The sequence below is a fragment of the Sus scrofa genome, chromosome 10, assembly GCF_000003025.6.
Source record: "Sus scrofa isolate TJ Tabasco breed Duroc chromosome 10, Sscrofa11.1, whole genome shotgun sequence".
Lineage (NCBI taxonomy): Eukaryota > Metazoa > Chordata > Mammalia > Artiodactyla > Suidae > Sus > Sus scrofa.
Genome location: NC_010452.4, coordinates 21913142 through 21923934, shown reverse-complemented (window position 1 = coordinate 21923934; position 10793 = coordinate 21913142). Strand labels below are relative to the sequence as shown.

At 38.1% G+C, this 10793-nt stretch overlaps 1 non-coding gene across 1 annotated transcript; it reads right to left on the bottom strand.

Annotated features, from left to right (window-relative positions):
• Positions 1961-2032, bottom strand: TRNAE-UUC. Its single transcript has one exon. It is a non-coding gene; the product is annotated as a tRNA-Glu (tRNA).

Sequence of the window (10793 nt, the reverse complement as noted above, 5' to 3'; positions counted from 1 at the left end):
TGGTTACCTATTTTTTTGTACATATCTTATTTACCACCGAGTTTGGTACCAGTTAAAATTCTCTGTGGTCTGCATAGCGCTCTGCATCTCCATAGTCTCTCAAATATTGATCCTCAAAGAACTGTAGACCCTAATGACAGATTGAGAATAATTTACCCCCTTTATATAAAAGGGAATGTTATGCTCTATTTCAGGATGATGGTGTCCAAAATAATAAACTAGAATCAGAGCTTCTTGCAAAAGTCAGATTATCAAGCTTGAAGGCTGTAAAAGGAAGTGCTGTGACTTGTGAATCTCTGCATATCCAAAGTGATGAAAAAACAACTTATTTCAGGAGATATCCTGGGAAGAGATCTCCTGAGAATAAGGTCAGCGTGACTACGTGAGAAAGAAAAGGAATTGGGAGCTTGGGGTTAATAGATGCAGACTGTTGCCTTTGGAATGGATAAGCAATGAGATCCTGCTGCACAGCACTGGGAACTATGTCTAGTCACTTATGATGGAGCCTGATAATGTGGGAAAAAAGAATGTATACATGTATGTGTAACTGGATCACCTTGCTGTACAGGAGAAAATTGACAGAACACTGTACACCAGCTATAATGAAAAACAAATCATTATATACATTTCACAAAAGAAAGAAAAGGAAAAGCAATGCAATGTGGTAGTTAGAGGAAAGCAATGTCCATCCATATTGTTGGATGCCTGGGGTTTACCCCCTTGCCACATATTTGTTTTAACCTCCACCTGAGAGCAGAAAAGATGAGGAGAGAGTACAAAGACGTGTGTTGGCATCCCAAAGGCTCGATCTCATTGACTTTAGACACCACTGCCTACTTTGAGATGGAGTGATAAAAGGGCAGGGGAATTAGGCTGTCATCAAAATCAAGGAGCCACAGAGGCTCTGCAAAGAAGCAGTTCTCGGTCTCAGAAGAAAATGCCACCACAAGCAGAGTACGGATCAGTTCAGAGTCACTAGCATCTACTGTCCACGCACCGTATTTCCAGAGGAAGAGTTTAAAGCTACACATTCTAGAGGAGAAGAAAATGGATGTTCCGGGATAGACAGGCGAATACTCTGTTTGGGGCCACCATGTAAAGAATGGCTGACTCGGTGGCAGAAGTCATCTTTAATTAAACAGCTATTTCCTGCATTGGAGATCGCAGTTTTATTTAAATCTTTATGGTTCAGTGACTGAGCTTAATGCTGGAATGTTGCGTATGTGGAATCTCCTCTTGCAATCAAGTGATAGAAAGTGAGGTGAAAATCAGTTACTGAAATTTTTTAAAATGTTGATAAAAAGGGTATTTGCATGAAATAGTAAAAGGTAGTGATTTACCTCTAAAGTGGACATTCAGATCAAGGAAGGAATTGATTTAAAAACTCAGCAACATGCAGTGATCATTTATTTTCAGATTTCTGCAATATCATGAAAAAAAATGTGTAATGACTGTTAAAGACAGAATATGAAGGCCTTTGAGTGTACAAGTGATTGGAACAGGGCAAAGTGGCCTTGTTGTGTTGAAAAACGGATGGAAATTTGACAGCAGAACAATAATGAAAATCCTGTTTATGTAAAGACGATATGTTTTGTTTGAGTTTTGCTGGTTTGGTACATGAGGAAGTCTAAATGGGGATACATTTTATTTCTGGACTATCTAATCTAGATCATGATAATTTAAAAAAAAATCACAGTGGTCAACGTCTTATATACAGAATTGAGCACTTGATCACTGGGAAGATACATATAAAAAAGTAGAATTAGTTCAACACAACATCACTGCAAAAATTAAGTAAATAAAGTTGGTATTAGGTTTTACATTTAAATTGAACACAGATTGTGAGTGGAGAGTTGGATAAAAGTGAATAAGATATAATTTTCTTCCTTTTTAAAAAATATTGTTATTTATTTATTTTTATTTTTGGCCATTGCATGCAGCATCTTGATGTGGATCCCAGTTCCCAGACCAGGGATTGAACCTGGGCCACAGCAGTGAAAGTGCTGAGCCCTCACCACTAGACCACCAGGGAGCTCCCCAGATACAGTTTTATAGTATGAAAAGGCTCAATTGGGAAAAATTTCAAGGTTGAAATTTACCATCCACTAACTTTATACATATATATATATATATGTGTGTGTGTGTGTGTGTATATATATGTATGTATATATATAGTTTTATATGTTCAAGAAAGAAAATAAATGTTACTGATGTCCAGTGTCCCCAGGTGTATTTTGCTGTTGTTGTTTTTGGTTGCATGTAGGGCACATGGAAGTTCCCGGGCCAGGGATCGAATCCGAGCCAGAGTTGTGACCTACACCACAGCTGTAGTAACACCAATCCTTAACCCACTGAGCCAGGCCAGGGATCGAACCTGCATCTCTAGCGACCCAAGCCACTGCAGTTGGATCCTTCACCCATTGCTCCACAACAGGGACTTTCTATTTGGTCCTTGTTTTTGCAAGGTTGTTTGCTGGATTTAAAAGTCCATGTCAACAGAAGTGGAGAGAGCATTGTGTCGGGTAAGATGACCAAAGACACCAGCCAGGCATTAATACTGTCAAGAAATGGACAGAGTGAAGAAAAATAGGGTTTGCCAGTTAAAATACAGCTCATGCTCCTCAGGACCCTGGATCTGTCTTCAGAATTACGGAGAAAATGTTGATAGTGTCTCTTTCTTTTTCTTCTTTTAATTTATTTTATTTTATTTTTATTCCCCCATTACATTTTTTTTTCAGCTGTACAGCATGGCCACCCAGTTACACATACATGTATACATTCTTTTTTCTCACATTATCATGCTCCATCATAAATGACTAGACTTAGTTTCCAGGGCGACCCAGAAGTCAGAAAGAAATAGACAAATACCATAAGATATCTCTTATATCTGAATCTAATATACAGCACAAATGAACCTTTCCACAGAAAAGAAAATCATGGACTTGGAGTATAGTCTATTTTTGTAAGAAGCTCTGTAGTAAAAGTAGGAGACAGAATAGAATAGGATGCCAAGATGACCTTACTGATTTCATTGATTTCGATCAAAACACAAGCTGGAGAGAAAAGAAAGGAGGTCATGGAGAGAGAAATAGCATTTAAATATTCAGACACAAAACAGGGAGAGAGCCGATGGACTAAATTTCAATAAACTAGGGAAAATACTGTTTTACAGTCAGTATTTGTTTTTTACTGCTGTGTAAGAAATGATCACAAACTGAGGAGCTCAAAGCCATGCCCATCCATGAGCTCACATCTTTGTAGATCAGAAGTTGAGCATGATGCCTTGGTTCCCTGCTCAGGGTATCAGAAAGCTGACATCAAGGGTTCCAGGGCCTGAGTTCTCATCAGCAAGTTCTCATCTTGTTTTTGGCTGAATGCAGTTCCTGCCTGATGCCCTGATTTCTTTGCTGGCTGTTGACACGTCTTGCTCCAAGCTTCAAGAGGCCACCTGCACTCCTGGCCATGTAGCCTTCTCCATCTCCAAACAAACTGCTTCGAATCTCTGACTTACTTTTCTACAAGCAGTTGGAGGAAACTGTCCGCTCTTAAAGGAGCTCTGTGATGAGTTTAGTGCCCACAGCCACCCCTATAATCTCTTTATCTTAGACTCAGCTGCATCATCACCCATCATTGCAACCCCTTCACAGAAGTACCTGGATTAGAGATGGATGGAATAACTGGGACAAGATGTGTGTGCCCCAGGGACCGGGCACCCTGGCATTGGGGGGCATAGCCTATTCGAATTCTTCCACCACACATGCAAAACAAACTAACCTGGTTAAAAATGGAGATGTCAGGGATGTTTTATTGGCTAGAAAATGATGAAACCTTAAAAGATGCTTTTATAGAGAAAGGAGAAAAGTTGACAGATTATCAACTGAAAATGGCAAATCAATAAATTAAAATTATTAACTGAATTGATAAAGCCATGTGTGAGCAATTCTGGATAGAATTGGTAATTGACAGAATTTAGTAAAGGAGTCCATTCTTCTCCGAAGATCTTTTAGAACCTGTCAAGGATGTACCTATGACGGAGTTAGAGGTTTATACCAGAGAAAAATCCAAGTGGCTGAGGCACCTTGACTGGTATAGAAGCAACGATGAATGGTTAAACATGTAGTTTTAGGGTGATGAAGGGGTTGAGAAAAAGCAGAAAACTCTGAAGGATAGGGAATAGGGAAGTATTAACAGGAAGAAAGAACTATTAATCGTAATGCAGAGAAGTCCAGATATTTGGATGTAGTATATGATTAAAAGCTAGAGGGTTGTTAGTGGATTGTTATAATCATTATATAAATACAGATGTGATAAATTCATTTGAGTACTAAAAAAAAACAGTAAAAAAAAGTATCATAAATGGACCAAAAATTTCTGGTATTGTTAATAAAGGAATTGCAAAATATTTAAATATAATATAAATATGATATGAAATATGAAATATGTTATGCAATGTGCTGTTGTTTATTTTAGTTGAGTCTTGTGGAACCAGGCAATGTTACCTGCATATATTTTTCTCCCTGAACCTTTGGCGTTTGAAAACATTCTGATGGTTCTTGACATTTATTTAGATTACTATCTGATATTCTCTAATTAAAAAATTAGACATATTAAAAAAAAGCTAGAGGGTTGATTTTGGATTTAGATCTAAAAATCAAAACTTGGACAATACAATTTTTCACACCTGATGACCAAGTAAATAGTGGGCGTATATGATAATCGGTGGCTTAAATCGAGTAGAGATGAAAGACATTAAACATTTACATGGTCGAGAAGTCCTGAAGCTGGGATACAAGCTTTGGTTTTAAAAAAAAAAAAAAAATTGGTTTTAATTTCTATCAAATGTCCATATGCAAAGGCAAAGCCAGAAATGTCAAGACATTCTTTAAGGCTCACACCAAAATAGACAATAATCTTCATGTCCTCTTTCTCCAGTTTACCAGCCTGTAGAGACAACCATTTCCACCTCTGTCAGCTGATTGTTTAGGTGTTTGCTTTCACACCTTAAGTAGAGGATTCTTTTGCTACTCCTTGATTTTATGTTCTCTTTTAGGTACTATCTATTTCTTTTCAACTCCAGAAAAGAGAGGCTTTAGCTGTCTTTCACTTTCATGCCCTCTGCTCTTACCGTAAATATACACTCCCCCTACCACACACAAAATCTTCTCCCATCCTCCTAATATAGTTTATATAATTTTCATTAGATCCATGTTTATATAATTCTGAATAAGCAAATGTTATTCTGCTCCATATTGTACACTAAAATATTTTCCTTCCTTAGTAAAATGTTTCATCCTCTGGAGTTAATAGTTGTCCTACTTTTGGATGTGTATTTTTTTTTTTTTTCATGTGCTTAACACTAATACAAATCCAAACTCTCTCCCAATTGTCAAAATCTCCTCTTAGTCCTCATCAGTTAAAGAATAAATTTTGTGGGAGTTCCCGTTGTGGCTCAGCGGTTAACCAACCCGATGAGGATCCATGAGGATGTGGGTTCAATCCCCAGCATTGCTCAGTGGGTCAAGGATCCAGTGTTGCCATAAGCTGCCGTGTAGGTCACAGACGCAGCTCGGATCCTGCATTATTGTGTCTGGGGTGTAGCCTGGTAGCTGTTGCTGTGATTCGACTCCTAGCCTGGGAACTTCTATATGCCACGGGTGTGGCCCTGAAAAGCAAATATATATGTGTATATATATATATTTTTTTTGCAGTGACTGTGTCCGTTCTGAGGACTTCTGACCTGCCCCATTCTGGGCTGATTTTCCTTGCTGCCTGGCGTATGGCCATCTCCGTGGAATTTCCACTTTATCCTGCCCCCCCCCGCCTTTTCGCCTCTATCCAATGCCTCCTTTGCCTCTGTGCATACCCTTGCTTTAATGAAGCAGGTCGTACAGTATCTTCTTGAGAAAGGGTGCAAGATAGATTATCTTGGCGACATCGAGTGTTGCTTCCGTCACCTTTGATTTATGGTTTGGCTGGGTATCAAGCCTCAGGTCTGAAATAATTTCCCCTGAGAATCTTGTAGACATTGCTCCATTGTCTCCCATTCTCAGAGTGGTTCTTAAGCAGCCTGAAGCCTTTCTAATTCCTGATTCTTTTCATGCGACCCATTAAGATTTTCCCCTCCCTGGGAAACCTTGTAGAGGCTTATCTTTGCCACCAGGGTTCTAAGATTTCACGTTGATGAGCCTTGATGGGGGTCAATTTTTCATCTGTTTTGCTAAGCGGCTGGGGAGCAGCTTTCATTCTGGTGACCCATGTCCTTCAGTTGTGAGAAATATGCAGGGATTATTTAATTGATGGTTTTCTCCCTTCAGTTTTTGTTATTCTTTCTTTCTTGCACTTTTCTTCCTGGAATGCTGTACCTCCTCAACCAGTCCTCTCCTTTTCTTCTTTTTTTTTCCCTTAATTTCCCCTCTCTTTTTGTTTATTCATTTCATATTCACTCTGCTTTATTTTTATTTCATATTTCCTCAACTTTTTAAGATTTCTGTAGAATCTTTCTTGACTTTTAGGAGCATCTTGTTCTTTTTTTTTCATGAAAAAAAATCATATTTCTCTAAGGATCTAAATAAAAGATTGCAATCTTTTTCCAGGCATCGTCTCTGTTTCCAAACTTTTTTTTTCTTTTCTTTGTTTATTTTGAACTCTAACTTTTAAGTTGGAAGCTTTTTATAAATGGCTAATGATTCTTGAATGTCTGTAAAAATATCAAATTACTGTGTATACCTGAAGCTCATAAGCTATTGCAGGTCAAATGTAATTCAACAGTTAAACTATGCACTAATAAATACAATTAATATGCATAAAAATAAAAGCAGGGCATTTAAAAACTGACTGGGACATTGAGCTTGAGGAGGCTGGCTGTGGTGATCTTTACTGTAGGTTATGCCACTTCCTTGGGGAAAATCTAAACACCTATTCATGTTGTTTCTCCATATAGAGATCTTCCCACCTGGCTTCTGTCGTCCTGGAAGCTAAACTGCAGGAAAAGCTAGGGCACTACTACTCAGTATTGTACATGTTTGCATATTCTTTCTATGCAAACAATCTCCTCCAGCCAGAGACCTTCTATCTTCCTTTCCTCCAGCATTTTGCTGACACAAAAGCAAAGAAGTCATTTGGCAACATGCAATGATCGAGAAGATCGGAGGTTCATTAATTGTTTCTCTATCCTCTTTTTTTTCCTTTTCTTGGCCCACCATGCGGAAGTTCCTGGGCCAGGGATCGAACCTGAGCCACAGTAGTGACCGGAGCTGCTGCAGTGACAACGCCAGATCCTTAACCTACTGCACCACAAAAGAACTCCTTTTTAAAACTACCTCTTCTACTTATCAATTTTATTGAGGAATAACGACATACAATCAACCTGTCTGTGTAAAATGGGCAGTCTGATGAGTTTGGACGGTTGCATTCACCCATGATCACACAAACACAGTTAAGAGACATAATATATCCATCATTCAGAAAAGATTCCTCCTGTCCTTTTACAGTCAACCTCTCTTGTGCTTATCTCAGGATTTATATACATGAGATATGGTTTGTAGACTTTGCCTCCTGCTCTTTGTTTCAGCATAGTGATTTCGAGACATGTCATGTTCTTACATTTATAGTCATTTGCTCCTTTTATTATAATAGATTCCACAGCACAAATGTTCCTCCTTTGGTTGATCCATTCTCCTACTCATGGACACTTGAGCTGTTTCTAAGTTTTGGCCATTATGAATAGAGCTGCTCTAAATATTCAGGCCCACGTCTTTGTGTGGACACGTGTTTTCATTTCTTTTGCATAAAGATCTACGCGTGCTTCTAAGAAACTGTCAAAACAGTTTTCCAGATTGGTGGTACTGTTATGTATTCCACATCCTTGTCAACATTTGGTGCTATCTGTATTTTTCATTTTAGCCATTCTAATAGCCATGCTGTTTTAACTTCAACGAGGAGTTTCCGTTGTGGCTCAGTGCGTTAAGAACCTGATGTAGTCTCCCTGAGTATGCAAGTTTGATCCCTAGCCTCGCTCAGTGGATTAAGGATCTGGTGTTGCTGCAACCTCAATCCAACACCTAGCCTAGGAACTTCCATATGTTGCAGGTGCAGCCATAAAAAAAAAAAAAAAAAAAAAAAAAAAAAAAAAAATTTTCACCTAATTATCCTCTTTTTATCCTTACTTCTACAGAAAACTAATACCACACAGTCATAATCTTTGAGGGGCATCCTCTAGTATAAATTAGATTGTTTCTTGGCTTTTCCATCACAGATTTAGGATTCAGTTTTTCCAAATTGCTAAGTCAGTTACTATCAGCCCAGGTGGTTTCTAGCTTCCAAAATATAGTTGAAATTGCCTCTAGTCCCATCATCTTTGTTCTTATATGCTCCCACATTAAAAATCCCTTGACTTTTGCTTTAGTGTGATTTTTGGCAGGAAGATAAATGGCATTGTTTTAATCCATCATCATTACCCCTCAGCTAGGCATTTAACATGTATAATTAACATCCGAAATGAATGTCAGTGGACAGACAGGGAAGCAAGAAGGATTGACGAGGTGTGAAGACACGTGCTGTGCAGATCATGAGCTAGGAAAGATGGTGTAGGATCTGGAAATGGAGATTCAGAAAAAGCACACTGGAAAAAAGGGAGTGTCCCCCCTTTTCCTTATGTTGGAGTGATCCTTTAAAAGGGGCCCTGAGGAGCACTAGGTGTTTACAAGTTCTGTTTTCGGGGGCTGGGAGAGTAGGAGGACGATAGATTTCTCTTGGACAGATGTAGAAAAGAGACAGAAGATATCTCATTAAAGTGGGAGGATCACGTTTCCATGAAGCATTTTGATTTTGTTGTAGAAATGAGTGCATTGTTTCAATGACAGCTTCTCAGGAGGTCACATTCAATAAGGAGCAGGCACTCAGACATTTATTGGAATCTCATTCAAATGTTCAATGGGGTGGAAAAAAAAACTTTAAATAAAATGGATGATCTTTACCATTCCGCACTTTCAATACGTTCCTTTGAGCGAGTGGCATGGGAATGCAATCTGGAATGACATGACATCAAAGGATGTGAGTGTCCTGCCAAAATGGGAATTACATGTTTTAGGAGCCATGCTTTTCATGCAATAGGGGCATTAATGAAACAAAATCCAATACAAATATTTTTCAATTAAAAGAAAAGCTATATTCCATAGCTAGAGGAAAATAACCACCCTTGTGCTTATCTACACCATATTCTCTTCAAAAGGACTTTGAAACTTAATTTTGAACTATCATTTATCTGTCGAAGTTATGACTAGAATGAAGATATCCTAGAAAAAATTGTCATAGAGAAAAGCTTGGAAGAATCAGGAATGTTCAACCATAAATAAATAGTTTGACTGGGTACAATTATGACTACCAAATATTCTCAACGTTCTTCTGTGAAAGCTGAGATAAATGTATTCAATGTATGCACAGAGAATAGATACCCTTTTGTTCAGAATGGGCATTCTGAGTCGGACAGAAGGCTGATTACTGGAGTCCTATCTAACTCCTAGACATTGTTGGTTAAGCTTGTAACATCATAGTCACATTTGGAACTAATGACCAAGTCTGCAAGTGTAGCAATGCAGCATGAGAGATGGCCTTTCTAAGGTCCTCTAAGCTACCCCCTTTTGAGGATGACGTTTCAATGTGATGTATCAGTAAGAAATATAAAAGACAGAAGGAGCACAAATATAAAAGATACATTTCCATCTTCCTATAGTTAATATTTTAATTATAAACATGTTTAACCTTCCACACATTTTACATCTCTCTGATTAGAAATTAAACCATCCAAAGATAAGTCATTTATTACCTTGCACACTTGATATGTGGGGATGCCTAGCAACATTTTCAATCAGTATTTCCCAGAAATGGTTAAAATGTTAACTATTCAGATACAAAGTTAATTCTCACCAGGTACTCTTGATGTGAAGAGAGGCTGATAGAATGACTAATCTCATTCAGTTACACCATGCCCCGAACTAGAAAGATAAAGTGCATGGGATAATCACTTCTGTGAATCGTCTCCAAAGGATGGATAAGCAAAACCAAGATTAGAAACAGGCAATTTGATATATGGCCTAGCATCCAGTTGGTTTCTGCTATTAATAAAGGTCTAAATGCAATTTTTTTTTTAAATGGCAAGGGAGTTTTAAAGTTTATTTTTTAGCCTTTTACAAAAAGACGAGACTTGCAAGAGGTAGTCCATACAGCCAACTAAGGATTAAGTGCCACCGAAGAATGCAGGTTTTGTTTGTGTGTTTTGAGTGGCTTTCAATGTATTTTCCAGGGTCTAAGTAGTAAATAAGTAAAATATTTGAGATCTAGACAACAGAAATAATCAAGAGTTGTGGAAATTCAATAAACGGAACCATAGAATTGGTGGAATGTGGAAGATTCAGGGTCAGGGGGGAGCAGAGCAATGTCTTCTTTTGAGTCAAACTGGGAATGAGGCGGTTAAGAGGCATAGTCTTACCTAGAAGACAGTTCAAATAAACTGGTTATAACCTTTCCTGTTTGTAAAAAAAGCGGCACACGTCAGCAGGACAGCAGCTTTACTGTTTCCTGTTTTTCTTGCAAACTGTCAATTGTTTAAAACACATCTGTAGCTTAGCTTGCTATTACTTTATTCAGATGTTGTCCATTGAACTTAATACATTAACATTTTCCAGTTGGGAATGAAACTGAAAAACGCTAACCTTTTATTTCAAAAAGTGATTCAAAGCTCCATACATATAATTCTTGGCTGATTCTGCTCTTAGTCTGTGTAGCTATCAAATTTA